Source organism: Bubalus bubalis, chromosome 19, assembly GCF_019923935.1.
Source record: "Bubalus bubalis isolate 160015118507 breed Murrah chromosome 19, NDDB_SH_1, whole genome shotgun sequence".
Classification (NCBI taxonomy): domain Eukaryota; kingdom Metazoa; phylum Chordata; class Mammalia; order Artiodactyla; family Bovidae; genus Bubalus; species Bubalus bubalis.
The window spans coordinates 15,144,591-15,160,734 of NC_059175.1; the positions used below are offsets into that span (position 1 = coordinate 15,144,591).

Sequence of the window (16,144 nt, forward strand, 5' to 3'; positions counted from 1 at the left end):
TCAAGTGGGCCTTAGGAAGCATCACTGCGAACAAAGCTAGTGGAGGTTATGGAATTCCAGTTGAGATATTTCCAATCCTAAAAGATAATGCTGTGAAAGGGCTGCACTCAATATGCCAGCAAATTTGGAAAACTCAGCAGTGGCCACAGCACTGGAAAAGGTCAGTTTTCATTCCAATCCCTAAGAAAGGCAATGCCAAAGAATTCTCAAACTACCATACAATTGCACTCATCTCACACTCTAGGAAAGTAATGCTCAAGATTCTCCAAGCAAGGCTTCAACAGCAGGTAAACCATGGACTTCCAGATGTTCAAGCTGGTTTTAGCAAAGGGAGAGGAACCAGAGATCAAATTGCCAACATCCGCTGGATATTCAAAAAATCAAGAGAGTTCCAGAAAAATATTTATTTCTGCTTTATTGACTATGCCAAAGCCTTTGATTATGTGAATCACAACAAACTGTGGAAAATTCTGAAAGAGAGGGGAATACCAGATCTCCTGACCTGCCTCTGGAGAAATCTGTATGCAGGTCAGGAAGCAACAGTTAGAACTGGACATGGAACAACAGATTGGTTCCAAATAGGGAAAGGAGTACATCAAGGGTGTATATTGTCACTCTGCTTATTCAATGTATATACAGAGTACATTATTAGAAACATTGGGCTGGATGAAGCACAAGCTGGAATCAAGTTTGCCAGGAGAAAATTAGTAACCTCAGATATGCAGATGATACCACCCTTATAGCAGAAAGCGAAGAAAAACTAAAGAGCCTCTTGATGAAAGTGAAAGAGAAGAGTGAAAAAGTTGGCTTAAAACTCAACATTCAGAAAACTAAGATCATGGCATCGAGTCCCATCACTTCATGGCAAATAGATGGGGAAACAGTGGAAACAGTGACAGACTTTATTTTTGGGGGCTCCAAAATCACTGCAGATGGTGACTGCAGCCATGAAATTAAAAGATGTTTGCTCATTGGAAGAAAAGTTATAACCAACCTAGACAGCATATTAAAAACCAGAGACTTTACTTTGCCAACAAATGTCCATCTAGTCAAAGCTATGGTTTTTCCAATAGTCAGGTATGGATGTGAGAATTGGACTATAAAGAACGCTGAACACCGAAGAACTGATGCTTTTGAACTGTGGTGTTGGAGGAGACTCTTGAGAGTCCCTTGGACAGAAAGGAGATCCAACCAGTCCATCCTAAAGGAAATCAGTCCTGAATATTCATTGGAAGGAGTGATGCTGAAGCTGAAACTCCAATACTTTGACCACCTAATTCGAAGAACTGATTTATTTGAAAAGACCCTGATGCCGGGAAAGGTTGAGAGAGGAAAAGGGGACGGCGGAGGATGAGATGGTTGGATGGCATCACCGACTCAATGGACATGAGTTTGAGTAAACTCTGGGAGTTCGTGATAGGGAGGCCTGGCATGCTGCGGTCCATGGGGTTACAAAGAGTCAGACATGACTGAGTGACTGAACTAGACTGAATAAAAAGATAGAGGAGAGAAAAAATTTGTGATTTATATGAACTGTCTTCCCAAAGGAATCCAAGCAAATAGAACCTTTTAATATTGTGACACTTCTCACTCCAGCTTACTCTTTGGTAGCAGCAAGGTCTCAGTCTGTCAGACAGCGTATTACTTGCCTGCAAAAGGTCAAACCTGCAGTGCACTTTAATATTTAAGTTTATGGCCTTGGGCATTGTGGGCGTGGAATTCACCAATTTACCAAAATAACATCATTCATACTCGTGAATATTATTTTATATATTTCTCTGTGCCATATTTTGTCATGATCAGAGTGGCTGTCACGTCTGTCTTTTACTGAAAGGATCACCATCTGCAGTCCATTAGCTTCATTTGCTAACTTTTCTGTCAGTACTCTGTAAGTAAAGAAGCCCATGTTTATACTTCAAAAAAAAAATTATGATTTAAGACTTGCTTTGACAGTTATACAACAAAGTTCTAGACACATTGCATCCATTATATTAGATATCTTAACTATATATTTAACAGCTTTATCCTTTGTAATATGTATAATGGTGCAAATAAATGTTACTTTAATGAAAGACCCAAGCCTGGCTCTCTCATTAGCTATGTGCTATTTCTGGTCAAATGACTTAACCTGCCTTAACTTCAGTTTCCTTATCTGAAAAGTAACAGAATCATAGAATTTTAGGACTGGAAGGCACCCTAAAAATCAGGGATGCCTAAAAGTTCAGCACAGTCTTATGCGATCTGTCTTGAGGCAGAATCCATCTTTAACTTTGGCCTCAGTCTTTGGAGGCCCAAAATGTCAAGTACTGACTAGAGTGTCATTTCTGATAATATAGAGACATCTTTGCTTATTTTGAAAATCAGTTAATAAATATTATTTTGATATGTTAATAGATCCACAGTTTAAGGAAAAGAATTCTCTCAAGTGATTGTGTGAATGAATGAGAACATGAAAGAAAGAAAAAAAAAAAAGGAAGGGCAAGTAAATTAAGTCTGTATGAGAGTGTTTTGCTCAGTCAGGGCATGAGGCTTTAGTGTTTAAGTATATCATTGAAATTGCATTCATCTCCAATAATAGAATCTTTCAGAGTTAACAGGGAATAAGTTGGGCAAGTTAGAGGGTATAACTTTGGCTGTTGACTATTAGAAAGGAAGGAAAGATTAATAATATAACTGTAGCATCCAGTATTGGCAAAACCAGCCAAAACAGAGCTTGCCTCTCAAACAACTTCAAATGCAGGTCAGCATTTGGTATCGCAAACGTGCCCTGTAGTGACCACATGAGCAATTTAGTAGCTGTGGTACAAATCCATGGACTGTAGCTCACCAGGCTCCTCTGTCCATGGAATTCTCCAGGCTAGAATATTAGATGGGTAGCCATTCCTTTATCCAGGGTATCTTCCCAACCCAGGGACAGAACTCAGGTCTCCCGCACTGCAGGCAGATTCTTTATCATCTGAGCCACCAGGGAAGTCCTTGTTAGTAAAAAGCTCTAATTAACCAAATATGTTTTATTATGTTGACCTGAAATCTTCTTGCCTAATAAAATTTCATCCAGTGCCCTAAATTCTGTTCTCTGATGTAACATATTAATAGCATAACCTTTGAAGTCTAGCACTCTACAGATTTGAAGTCAACTCTTTGCCATGTCTTTTCTAGGCCACGTGTGATCAGGCTCTTCAACCATTTATGGCACATGCAGACCACACCTCTCACTCTCCTAGTGTTCTTTCTAATACTTGATGTTCCCATTAAAGATGTAGGAGACTTTAAAATGAGAACCCAGGACTTAGTACTTTCATTCACTCAAGATGTTTTTCATTGAGCACATGACCTGTCTCTAAGCCTAAGATATAGCAGTGAACAAAACAGATATAAGTCCTTGCCCTGTGGAACTTATATTCTTATTGGGAAAGACAACAAATAAAAAAGTAAAACGTACAGTATATTAGAAAGTAATACATGCTATAGAAAAAAAAAAGCAGAGCAGTGAAGGGATATAGAACACTCTGAGGGTGAGGTTGGGGGGTTTACAATGTAAAATAGTGATCAGGGAGTCACTGTGAAGGTGACTGCCCCTCATCTTCTGGTGACCCCCTAGTTCTGCTCTCTTCTCTTATCCCACCTATTCTCCATCTCAGGAGGCTGACATATGCAGTTAATCAGCAGTCCCCCTGCCTCTTGGCTCCCTGTTTGGATTCACCATTGTGAATCCTAGTGAGATATCAGAGGGAAAGAGGAGAGTGAGGTCAAGATGTTTATTCCTTGGCCATCACTTAGCAAGGACTTTCTGGTTAACTGTGTCCCTCTCCTGGAAGTTTGATTTCTCTCAAGGATGTTGGCTTTGCAAGATTCTCTCTCCTTCTGTCTCTAGTAACCACTCCCTTTCTTGTCCCTTTAGGCCTAGGCATGGTGGGCTCTAGGTTATTGGACTGTCCTTTGTCGTTCCTTTATGTCCACACTTTTGAAAACAGTCCCTTTGTTCATGAGTCTTCTTTGACATTATTCTATTTAAAGTATGCTGTTTCCTGATGGAACTCTGAGAGATGCAGTGATATTTGAAAGAGATAAGGGTAAATTATGTGGATAAGGATAAGGGTAATACTTATGAAAATATGAGTATTGCAAGAGCAGCAAGTGCAGACATATTGCTGTAGACACAGTCTGGTAGTGTAGAGCACAGAGGAGCTTTCATCTACCTTGTTTTGTTAGCCACTCAGTCGTGTCCAACTCTTTGAGATCCCATGGACTATAGTCCGTTAGTCTGCTCTATCCATGGAAATCTCCAGGCAAGAATACTGGAGTGGGTTGCCATTTCCTTCTCCAGGGGATCTTCCTTGACCACCTCATTACACATATGTCCATTAGTATAGTCAAAGATTGTAGTAGCTTTCTAGTGGCAGTAACACTCTGTTTATACTGAGCTTGTCATAAACTCAAATTCTTCTGACTCATTAATGTTGCAGCAAAATACAGAACCTTAACATGTATTTCCTTTAACTTTTATCTTTTTTTGCCATAAACAAATACTTTATAGGTATCTGCTGCTGCTGATGCTGCTGCTAAGTCACTTCAGTCGTGTCCGACTCTGTGTGACCCCATAGATGGCAGCCCACCAGGCTTCCCTGTCCCTGGGATTCTCCAGGCAAGAACACTGGAGTGGGTTGCCATTTCCTTATCCAATGCATGAAAGTGAAAAGTGAAACTGAAGTTGCTCAGTCGTGTCCGACCCTCAGCGACCCCATGGACTGCAGCCCACCAGGCTCCTCCTTCCATGGGATTTTCCAGGCAAGAGTACTGGAGTGGGGTGCCATTGCCTTTTCTGTTATAGGTATCTACTATGTGTCAAATACTGTGCTACTTACTGGGAGTCTAATAGTAAATCAAACAAAAATGGTTTCTACCCTTCTGGAAGGTTCAGCCTCATATAGGAGACAACTAAATAATCATACAAATAAGTCTGTGAAAAGCTCTGTGAATTGTCAGTTCAGAAAGAAACTGTTGGGACTAGTACACAGAGAGCAAATGTGTTATATAAAATTGGGCTAGCAAGATAAAAAAGTGTTATATCACACAGAGATTCACTGGATATGATAACTATTTCATTCTTTGTTCCCAAATCAGTGAGAATCCATTGAAGAGCTCAAGTAACTGGGTGAATTGGTCAGATTTGTGTTTTGGAAATATCAGTCTAGCCATGGTGTGGAGAATGAATTAGAAGAAGTTAAGAATCAAGCCAAGAAGACCAATGAGGAAGCTACTGAGAAATGTTGGAATTATAGGTAGAACTAGAGTAACCTTCATAGCTGAGAGATCTTGAGGTGAAATGGGCAGGAAAGGGAAGCTGGTATCTGTGATGACTGCACTATATTTCTTATTTGCATCATTAACTGGATGCAAGCAGCACTCAAATAACATAGACAACATTGGAAGAGAAACAGACGTTAGAGCGGAAGAGCAAGAATTTGGTTCTGAATATATAAAACTTAAGATCTGCATAAGATATCCAAGAAAAGAGGTCAGCGAGGTAGACGGAAACATAAGCCTGCAGCTCAGAAAGACACATCTCTATGTAATTGGCAACCCATATGGCTGATAACTATCATATTGGTTTTGTTTAATGATACAAATCTACCACTGTATCAAAAACACTGATTCTATTATTTGGAGTTACAGTAACTGTTTTTCCTTCTGAGCTCTCTGAAACTTGGTGATGTGCTTTCCGTGTATTCATCCAAACTGGTGACCATTAAACTAGATGGTGCTAAATCCTAATCAGGTGCTCAGTTTGGAAACCTCAAATAATAAATGGATACTGACTGTAATTTGGCACAGCATGTTCCAAGCTGTGGCTGTTCTCTGAACTCTTAGCATATATTTTATATTTTTGGCTGCCCTTATTATGCCTTCCTATTTTCTTTATTCTTGGTATATGTGTCTTTACTATTTCTGCTGTGTGCTTTTGGTGGGATAGACCTAGAAGATAGAATTGGGCAGCTGAAAAAGTAGATAAAAGTGAAGAAATAACAAATTTTTAAGATACCAAATGCTTTAAATGTTTACTTGCAAAAGCACTAAGCAGAGAATGCTGTGCACCAATGCTACATGATTATTGCTCTTTGGTAAATCTAGGAACGTCCTGTTACGGCTTTACAGTACATCTTCTCTGGTACCCAGTATAAAGACAGCAGAACAGTCAGCTGCTATATCCCTGGTGTATGCAGAACGTGGCTGCATCTCCTCCATTGTCCTCTACAATGTTCCAAATACACAGTCGCTCATGCTCAGAGCTGGGTTCTAAGGCATCTTATTAATTTCTATATAACCTACAGTTCAACTGTCCCTCTTCTTCTCAGTCAGCTCTTATCTCTGTTTCCACAAGAAATTCAACCAAACCCAGTACACTGCAGTCTTTGTAGTTTTGTGGATCCCAGAGGGATCACGTTGCACCTCACACAGCATATCACTTTTAAAATCTCACTTGGCTGTCCCTTCCTGAGTCTTTGCCTCAAGCTTCACAATCACGGGATTCCTCTTTCTGCGCCTATCACTCACTTCACTGGTCTCAACTCACCTCCCCATGATTGCCATTCTCCTAGCCCTTCTCTCCTTAGGTATTTCAATCTCCTCTCTCTCTCTCTCTCTCCATCTCCCTCCCTCCCCCCTCTCTCTTTTCCTTCTACAGAGCAACTCACTTTTTTCTAATTTGTATTGCTGAACTTTCATACCTCACAGAGCTCACCAACAAAGATCCTCCAGGTATCAGCGACTGTTCTTGTAGGGCAGTGAGAGATTATAAATTTATGATAAATTTAGAATGAAATACATAATGAATATATATATATATGTGTGTGTGTGTGTGTGTGTATATATATATATATATATATATATATACTGTGAAACACAGCATGTGGGATCTTAGTTCCCCAACCAGGAACTGAAGCTGAACTCCTTGCATTGGAAGCCTGGAGTCTTAACCACTAGACCATGAGGGAAGTCCCCATAATGAATATTTTTATTGTAAAATATTTGCAACATTCTCTCATTCCTTACACATAGAAGGAAAATCAGCCTATTTTCTCAGTGTCTCAGTGCCACTGCAGAGAAGAGAATGGTATAAAATTGAGCTTAACATGTATATGATCCCCAAAGTACTGAAAGATCAGGTTGGAGGGGGAAATGAAGAAAGTTGAAAAAATAAGAGGGGTGGAGGGAATGAATTAGTTGGAGGGTTTGTAAAGAAGATAGATATTTTCTGCCCTTAAAATGCTTACATAATAACCTATATGTTATTTGAAAACAGTTAATGAAGGGTAATCCAGTAACTAACTGGGCTTCCCTCATGGCTCAGTGGTAAAGAATCTGTCCCCCAGTGCAGGAGACGTGGGTTTGATCCCTGGGTTGGGAAGATCCCCTAGAGAAGGAAATGGCAATGCACTCCAGTATTCTTGCCTTTAAAATCCCATGGACAGAGGAGCCTGGTGGGCTACAGTCCACAGCATTGCAAAGAGTAGGATATGACTTAGCAACTAAGCAACAACAATCCAGAAATTAATAAGGGCTTTTGGTCTGTGGGTAGAGAAATAATGTGATATGCGTATTAGTTTTAGTCGATACTCCAGAGTTAATAATTGAAATAATAAAGAATCCATATCCCAGAGGTGTTTAGCTAGTGTTTGAAAGACTAACGAGAATGACCAGCATTATCGTTGATCCACACAAAAAGATTTGATAATTAGTATATGGATGGTAGAAATGATTCTTCATTCATGTGGTCATTAGTATTCAAAGTATACAGATCGGCAAAAAGAACTTCACAGTTACCTCTACATTTGCATGAACAAGATTCTAGCAATGCCAAGAGCATGTGCTGTTGAGAACAACTTGACTCCATGCCTAAAGACTCACTGAGTCAAATGTCTGGACATTTTTGGAGGCATCCATCATCTGATCTTACCAGGAGGTTGGCAGAATCCTTTTTGTTGTTTAGGTGCTCAGTCATATCCGACTCTTTGTGATCTCATGGATTTTAGCACTTCCCTGTCCTTCACTATCTCCCAGAGTTTGCTCAAACTTACGTCCATTGAGTCGATGATGCCATCCAACCATCTCATCCTCTGTCGCCGCCTTCCTCTCCTGCCCTCAATCTTTCCCAGGATCAGGGTCTTTTCCAATGAGTCAGTTCTTTGTATCAGGTGGCAAAAGTATTGGAGCTTCAGCATCAGTCCTTGCAACGATTATTCAAGGTTGATTTCCTTTAGGATTGACTGGTTTGATCTCTTTGCAGTCCAAGGGACTCTCAAGAGTCTTCTCTAGCACTACAATTTGAAAGCATCAATTTTTGGCACTCAGCCTTCTTTATGGTCAAACTCTCACATGCATACATGACAACTGGAAAAACCATAGCTTTGACTAGATGGACCTTTGTCGGCAAAATAATGTCTCTGCTTTTTAATACACTGTCTAGGTTTGTCATAACTTTACTTCCAAGGAGCAAGTGTCTTTTAATTTCATGGCTGCAGCCACTGTCTACAGTGATTTTGGAGCCCAAGAAAATAAAGTCTGTCACTATTTCCATTTACCCCCCTCTATTTGCCATGAAGTGATGGGATCGGATGCTACGATCTTAGGGTTTTGAAGGTTGAGTTTTAAGCTAGCTTTTCTACTCTCCTCTCACCTTCATCAAGAGATTCTTTAGATTCTCTTCACTTTCTGCCATTGCAGTGGTGTCATCTGCATATATGAGGTTATTGATACTTTTCCCAGCAATCTTGGTTCCAGCTTGAGCTTCATCTAGCCCAGCATTTTCCCATGTGGTACTCTGCATATAAGTTAAATAGGCAGAGTGACAATGTATAGCCTTAACATACTCCTTTCCCAATTTTGAACCCGTTCCTTGTTCTATGTCTGGTTTTAACTGTTGCTTCTTGGCCCGCATACAGGTTTCTCAGGAGACAGGTGAGGTATCTGGTATTCCCATCTCTTTAAGAATTTTCCAGTTTGTTGTGATACACATAGTCAAAGGCTTCAGTGTAGTCAATGAAGCAGAAGTAGGTGTTTTTCTGGAATTCTCTTGCTTTTCCTATTATCCAACTGATGCTGGCAATTCGATCTCTGGTTCCTCTGCCTTTTCTAAATTCAACTTGTACCTCTGGAAGTTGTTAGTTCACTACTGTTGAAGCCTAGCTTGAAGGATTTTGATCATTACCTTGCTAGCATGTGAAATGAGTGCAATTGTGCAGTAGTTTGAACATTCTTTAACATTGCCCTTCTTTGGGATTGGAATGAAAACTGACCTTTTCCAGCCCTGTGGCCACTGCTGAGTTTTCCAAATTTTCTGGCCTATTGAGTGCAGAATATTATTGCATCTGCTGTGAGTGAATCTTTCTTGAAAAGTGCTTGAAAGAACAGAGGTCCGGGTTGGCACTGAATTTACAGAATAGGTTAATTACCTTTTTTTCTTTCCTATTTTTTTGTGTTGTGGTAAAATACACATAACATAAAATTTACCATGTAAACCATTTTTCAATGTATAGTTCAGTGATACCAAATATATTCATAATGTGCTACCACCACCATCATGTATCTCCAGAACTCTTTTCATGTTATAAACTGAAACTCTCTACCCCCTAAACAATAGTTATTCCCTCCCCTCAGCCACTTGTCATCAACATTCTATTTTCTGTCGCTAGGATTTTATATACTCTAAGTACCTCGTGTAAGTGGAATCATATAGTACTGGTCTTTTTGTGACTGCCTTATTTCAGTTAGCATAATGTCCTCAAGCTTCCTTCAAGTTCAATCACATATCAGAATTTCCTTCCTTTTAAAGACTGCATAGTCTTGTCACTTGTTTCTCTCTCTTTCTCTCTCTCTCTTGTTTTCTTTTTTTGTCTACTCATTTTCCAGTATTTGTAGCTGTGGCGGATTTTGCTCTGAGACTTGCTTTCACTATAATAGTCCATTGTAAGGCTTTGGTGGAGGAGACCTGGTATCCTTACATATCTCTTTGAACCAGGCTATTGTTGTTTACCAAAAGTACCTAATAATTGTTGGTTCATTGCTAAGTCATGTCCAAGTCTTTTGTGACCTCATGGACTGTAGCCCACCAGGCTGCCCCGTCCATGAGATTTCCCAGGTAACAATACTGGAGTGGGTTGCCATTTCCTTCTCCAGGGGATCTTCCCAACTCAGAGATTGAACCCACATGTCCTGCATTAATTAGCAGGTGGATTCTTTACCAGTGAGCCTCCTGGGAAGCCCCACCTAATAATTAGGAATGATCAAATTGCCTTAGGACTGTTCTCAACATTTAGGTTACAATATTTATAATCAACATCTTTCAGTGGTCAGTTATTAAATCCAGAATTATAAACCAACTCTCAAAAAATATAATTACATTTAGTGAACAGTAGTTTTATGTTAAACTAGGATAATTTTCAGCAATAAAAATTCTTATTACATTATTTGCTTATTGATATTATTCACTCATTTGAAGGCTTTTTAGCAAATAAGACAATTATAAATAATTCTTTTAAGCTTTACTTTTAAATGAAATCAGAATTTGGGCTGAGCCTTTTAGAAATATGGCAAAAATATATATATTTTTTGGTTTCACAGTAATTTTTTACAGGTGTTATAGCTTAAGGCAAGGGATACAAGGAAAAATTTGCTTATAAATGCTGTGTGTGTTTCTAGGACAGTAGTCTTTCATTTCTGGATTTTTATTGCAATTGAGAAAGAGCCCAAGGAGGAGTTAAGAACAAAGAAATAGAAATAAAAGAGATGAAATAGAATATTTTTCCCAAAGAAATCAAATATGATAGGAACTGGAGACAAAAGACATGATCAAGGTCAGAATGCTGAAATGAATTAATCCCTAGTGCAAAGTTCTTCTCTTAGTCTAAGTGTAATAAAATCATAATTTTGAAAATTTAAATTAAGTGATTTCAAATGTTTTCCAGTATAGGAAAAAAATGAAAAAAAAATAATGCTTTCTTTGATAGAAGGTAAAATAAGACATATTTATTAAGTATTACCATGTGCTGCTGCTTCTGCTGCTAAGTCACTTCAGTCTTGTCCTACTTGGTGCGACCCCATAGACGGCAGCCCACCAGGCTCCCCCGTCCGTGGGATTCTACAGGCAAGAACACTGGAGTGGGTTGCCATTTCCTTCTCCAGTGCATGAAATTGAAAAGTGAAAGTGAAGTCGCTCAGTCGTGTCCGACTCTTTGCGACTCCATGGACTGCAGCCTACAAGGCTCCTCCATCCATGGGATTTTCCAGGCAAGAGTACTGGAGTGGGTTGCCATTGCCTTCTTCACCATGTGCTAGTCTCTTTTAACAAATAGTATCTTATTTTTCAACTCCTTACTCCTCCACTAAATTTTTAGGAAGTATGACTTGGTTATTACAGACACAAGGTCTTTATAGTGGATAGTGCTGTGAATGGTGGAAAGAGAAAAATGGGCACATTTAGAGGATGCATGTGTTTTTATGTAGAAAAGGATATAGAAGAAAGTAAGCGAACACAGAGCCCCTCCAGATGGAGCAGCTGTTTCCCACGGAGATTTTAGCTGTGGATGATACTAGTGGTACAAATTAATACTAATTATAATTGGACAAATTATACCCAAGGAGGATGCATGGGAACCTTTAATCTAGAGCCTGTTTGTAAGAAGCACAGGTAACAGACTCAGCTTGCTCTTGGCACCTGAAGCGGAGGACAATGGGACTGAGTCCTTAAGCCATGGAATCTGGATAGGTAGCGCCAGTATTGAGTTGAATTGTAAGATGGCCAGTTGGTATCTGATAATTGCCTAGTCATGTGGGAAAACCGCCTCTCCTCACATCAGAAGTGGGTACTAGAATCTTTACCAGGGAAGCTAACAGTGTGAAAACTCACCCTGCCACATGCGTGAAACACAAGCACTTTTCATTAGGTGTGCTGAGGTACAGAAGGCTACCGAAAATGAGTTGAGTGTTGTATACATAATACGCATGTAAGCATGCATGTCATCTTTAGGTAAAGTTTATCATTTCAAATTCCGGAACTAGAGCCATTTTTCCTGGGTCTCAAATTACTGTGAAACCACAACCCCCACTTCCACTCACAGACATACTATCTATGAAAAACAGGCAATTATTTTACTTTGAGGTCAAATGTCAAACAAAAATGGTTAAGATCCCAAAGGGCTCAAATTGTCAGTGAAATTAGTTATTTGTTTAAAAAAAATTGTATTTTTCTCTATTTTCCCCTCATGACTTCCAAAGTTGCAGGTTAACATTCAAATACCATTTAAAAAGGAATAGTCAATAATTATTCATTATAAAAATATAACATAGAAAAATATCTATGGGGAGGGAGGAGGGAGGAGGGTTCAGGATGGGGAACACATGTATACCTGTGGCGGATTCATTTTGATATTTGGCAAATCTAATACAGTTATGTAAAGTTTAAAAATAAAAATTAAAAAAAAAAATAAAGTGTTTTTAAAAACCAAAGCCTCCTTGTCTTATAACAGTACCTGTATTATAGAGAATATCACTAATGAGAAGACATAATTTAAAACTTACATTCTGAAAAATACTTGGAACTTGCAAACTTTAGTTCATTCTTTAGACATTCTTAATAAAATTAAAGCAAAAAACATTAAGGTTTGCACTTTTGTTAAGAACAAGACATTTCTGGGCCCTGGTTATATTTGACTATTTATTCTTTCCTCTACCCCCAGTAGCATAAAACACCCTCTCTAAGTAAAAATTAATGATTGCTTTAAAGTTTCAAGCAGCAATATTTAAATACAAAGAATATTTTGACAATCACACATATGACTTTAACATATCTGTGAATTTATAAGATGGGAAATGTTTCAGATACCTAGTTGGTTCAATACTTCAAGTATGTGTATTGTGATTATAAAATTTTTTTTCATCAAAACATTTTGGTGTTTAGAACTGGTTGTTGGTTCAATACCTCAAATTGGTTCAATACCTCAAGTATGTGTATTTTGATTATAAAATTATAAAATTTTTTTCCATCAAAATATTTTGGTGTTTACAACTGGTTGTTTGGCCATCTCATTCTGCTTTAACTTACAGCATAACTTTGAGCAAGTCATATAAATTATTTGAAGCTTCATAATCTCATCTGTCAACCTTTTCTTAGCATAAACATTTATCTTTATGTGTGTGTATTTTTTTGTGAAGCAAATTCACAAGTTTCAATGACTTCTCAAAGAAGTGTGAGACAAAAGGGGAAAAAAATTAAATCTCTGGGTTAGCTAATTTTTAAGGCCTTAGATTAACTGTGTCAGATTCCCTTCACTGGTCAGTCCACTCATCTCACAGCTGTTGTCAGTGTCCATGAATAGAACTCTCAGATGCCCTCTTCTCTAAATGAAATCCTTTAAGGAAATTGTATCCACCATGTCTGAGAGACCAAGCACACCACCAACCCAAATCCCCAATGCAAGACAGGGTCAACCAATGATTAATTGGCATGTGGTACAAAGGCCAGCCAGCTCCTTACCTCAAGCTGGAATCAATTTTGGGGTGCAATCTGAGCTCTAGAAGTTCCCTGTGGGATCAGAAGTGAATCTCTAATAGCTTCCTTTCTCCCCTTCCCCGGCTCCCAAGTTTATCTCATTTCCCTCTTCTTCTTATAGCCCTTACCTATAATCACCTGAACAGGAATCCTTGCCTCAGGTTCTGTTTCCAGGGAAATGGATTAAAAGAGGCATCTTTGAATTCTCATCTTCTGCAGACTCTAAGGATGTCTTACTGTGGTTAGTTCATTCATGCTGGATTATTCTGAAAGTGGCTAACAGTGAGGATGCTCTCACTGATGATAAGTGGAATTTGATAGTTCCTGGCATGCTGCCGTCGAACAGTCGCTCACAGAACTGAGATGGGATATAGATGAGAAGGAATCTACTAGCTGGTATAATGTCCAGTGGGATTGAGCAATGCAGGGAAATAACTATAAGGGCTCATGCTGAGTGGCTCTTGCTATGTGCCATTAATTTGTTTGAGAGATGATCTATCAGCAATAGAAAGCACAGAGTGAGAAGAGTGAGGGTAAGGCACTCTTCGGCAATGTTTAAAGAAACCCGTATGTTCTTCAGACAGAGGACATACGCTGGAGGTGAGGCTCAGGACCTAATTGCAAGAAGCGCAGAATCTCAGAGAAGAATGAATTCTCAACCCTGGCAAGGGTCTTAAAGTCAGTCCCCTGATAAGAGTGGGACCTTGAGACTTGGGAGGGGGCCGTGTGAGTAATTCACATGAGACCCTTTGAGAAACTTGAACTCCTGCATTCCCTTCAATGTTCAACACCTGCAGAATTGGCCTACTCTCCTTGTTGGGAGATCCCTGTCTGTTTGCTTAAAGCCTATGCAGAAGTTTTAAATAAAGTGGATGCCTAACATAATAACCTCCACTCTCCTCTGAATCTTCCCTAGCTCTTATACTGACCGGCAGAAAATGAGATCTCGGCAAATCCTGACTGGGGAGAAGCTGAGTGAGGTAAAGACAGGAGAGGGCTTGTGCCACAGTTTCTGCAGCTGCTGGCCACACATCCCAGTAGAAACCAGGAGCGCCTGACTGAGAATCCCGAGGATGCTGAATCAAGGGGGAGGAACAGAGGGCTGGATGTGGGACAGCTTGATGATAAGGGAGCACCTGTGATACACAATTTAAACCCCCGGCAATAGTACTGAGTGATTCTAGAACATTTCTGGAATGACTCTCAGACATTTGGAAAGGGTGACGGCCTACACTAAGTGATGCTGAGATGCCAGACCTGCTGTGGCAAATTGTTGAGGAAGGAAACAAAAGACTTGCAGACGTGGGAATGCTTGTCTGGTTCTAATATTTTTTAAAGATGGAAAAGCCAACAACAGACCATGTCCTTTGGGAGGGCACATGTCAGAAACAGGATCAGAAGCAGTTTGTGTTCACAGGGGATGGGCCACGGTGCACATGCATGGTCTTGTCTCAAGGCTATGTTAATCCTTCTGCTCTCTGTCGTAATACAGGTTGCAGGGATCTTATTCTTCTGATCATCCCACTGAATTTCAAATTAGTGCACAACGCTGATGTGTTCATTGGACCTGGTAAACATGAGGCAAGTGGATAGCATGTATCTTAATATATGTGCTCCTGAGGGTGGGAGATAAACTATACAGAGATTCGGGCCTCCCAGAACCATGAAATTTTTAGGATCTCTCCTTTCTGATTCAGGATAAAGCAAAGAAATGGTTTCTTGAAGGCACTGCTGAGGTTCCAGCTTGGGAATGATGCCATGCAGGATGATGCACAGTCCTCAGAAGGCAGTTTGTATATTCCATCAAAGGCGTCTCCAACAGGTAGAGTGTATGCATCCAGAAATCAAAGTGTTAAGGTAGAAGTCACTCCAAGCCACTCACTTGGGGTATTAACTTTGGACTTGTGGGGTTTTAGTGGTCCTAGTTCATAAGGCTCACAGTAAACATCCCACCAAACTAAATTTATGGTTCTGTCACGTTGGGATTCCCTTGACAGTAGACAGGAAATGAAGAAAGTACTCCCTACATCATAAGGGTAATTGATCCCAACCATCTTGAGGAGGTAGAGATGCTGCTACCTAATGGGAATAGGATGGAGAATATTTGGTGTTTTGGCGGCTTAATGGGGCTTCTTTTGCTATCCTTGTGCCCAGCTGTACTTATATATAAGCAACACAGAAATCACAGCCTGACAACTGCATGAAAACCAGGAGCCCAGCCCCCTCAGCAGCGAGGCTCTGGGCCAAGCGTCTAGGCAAGTCTGTTGGGGCAGAAGAAGAGGATTCTAAGTACTTTTAAATTTTTGTTTATTTTTAGCCTCACAGTATGTGGGCTCTTAGTTCCCCAACCAGGGATCGAAACTGTGCTCCCTGCAGTAGAAGCACAGAGTCTTAACCACTGGGTCACCAGGGAAGCTCAGAAGGGGATTCTAGAATGGTCTTGAAAGGAGGTATGAGTTTTGGCTTCAAGACCCAATAACAGTTGGGACTATATTTCACTTTAGAATCCTCTTTTTGTATGATTGCTCAGAAATTGTGTCCCGCCAGAATCCTGGAGAAGCTGTGCTTAGAAGGAGTAAAGTTAATGTGAACAGCTAG

General features: G+C 39.8%; 1 protein-coding gene and 1 long non-coding RNA gene across 3 annotated transcripts in view; one reads left to right on the forward strand and one right to left on the reverse strand.

The window, feature by feature from the left end:
• The window catches only part of RNF180 (ring finger protein 180), a 305,707-nt gene extending 292,013 nt beyond the window's left edge, over positions 1-13,694 (reverse strand). Inside the window, exon 1 of one of the 2 annotated variants that reach the window (XM_044932401.2) lies at positions 13,675-13,694. The gene's annotated coding sequence lies outside the window, so the exon portion shown is untranslated. Of the gene's footprint in view, positions 1-13,531; positions 13,638-13,674 lie in introns of those variants that run through there. The other variant, XM_044932398.2, reaches the window with a different exon arrangement.
• On the forward strand, positions 13,692-15,132 carry LOC123330524. Its single transcript, XR_006546483.2, has 3 exons — positions 13,692-13,787; positions 14,463-14,526; positions 15,039-15,132. It is a non-coding gene; the product is annotated as an uncharacterized LOC123330524 (long non-coding RNA).
• The last annotated feature ends 1,012 nt before the right edge of the window (positions 15,133-16,144 follow it).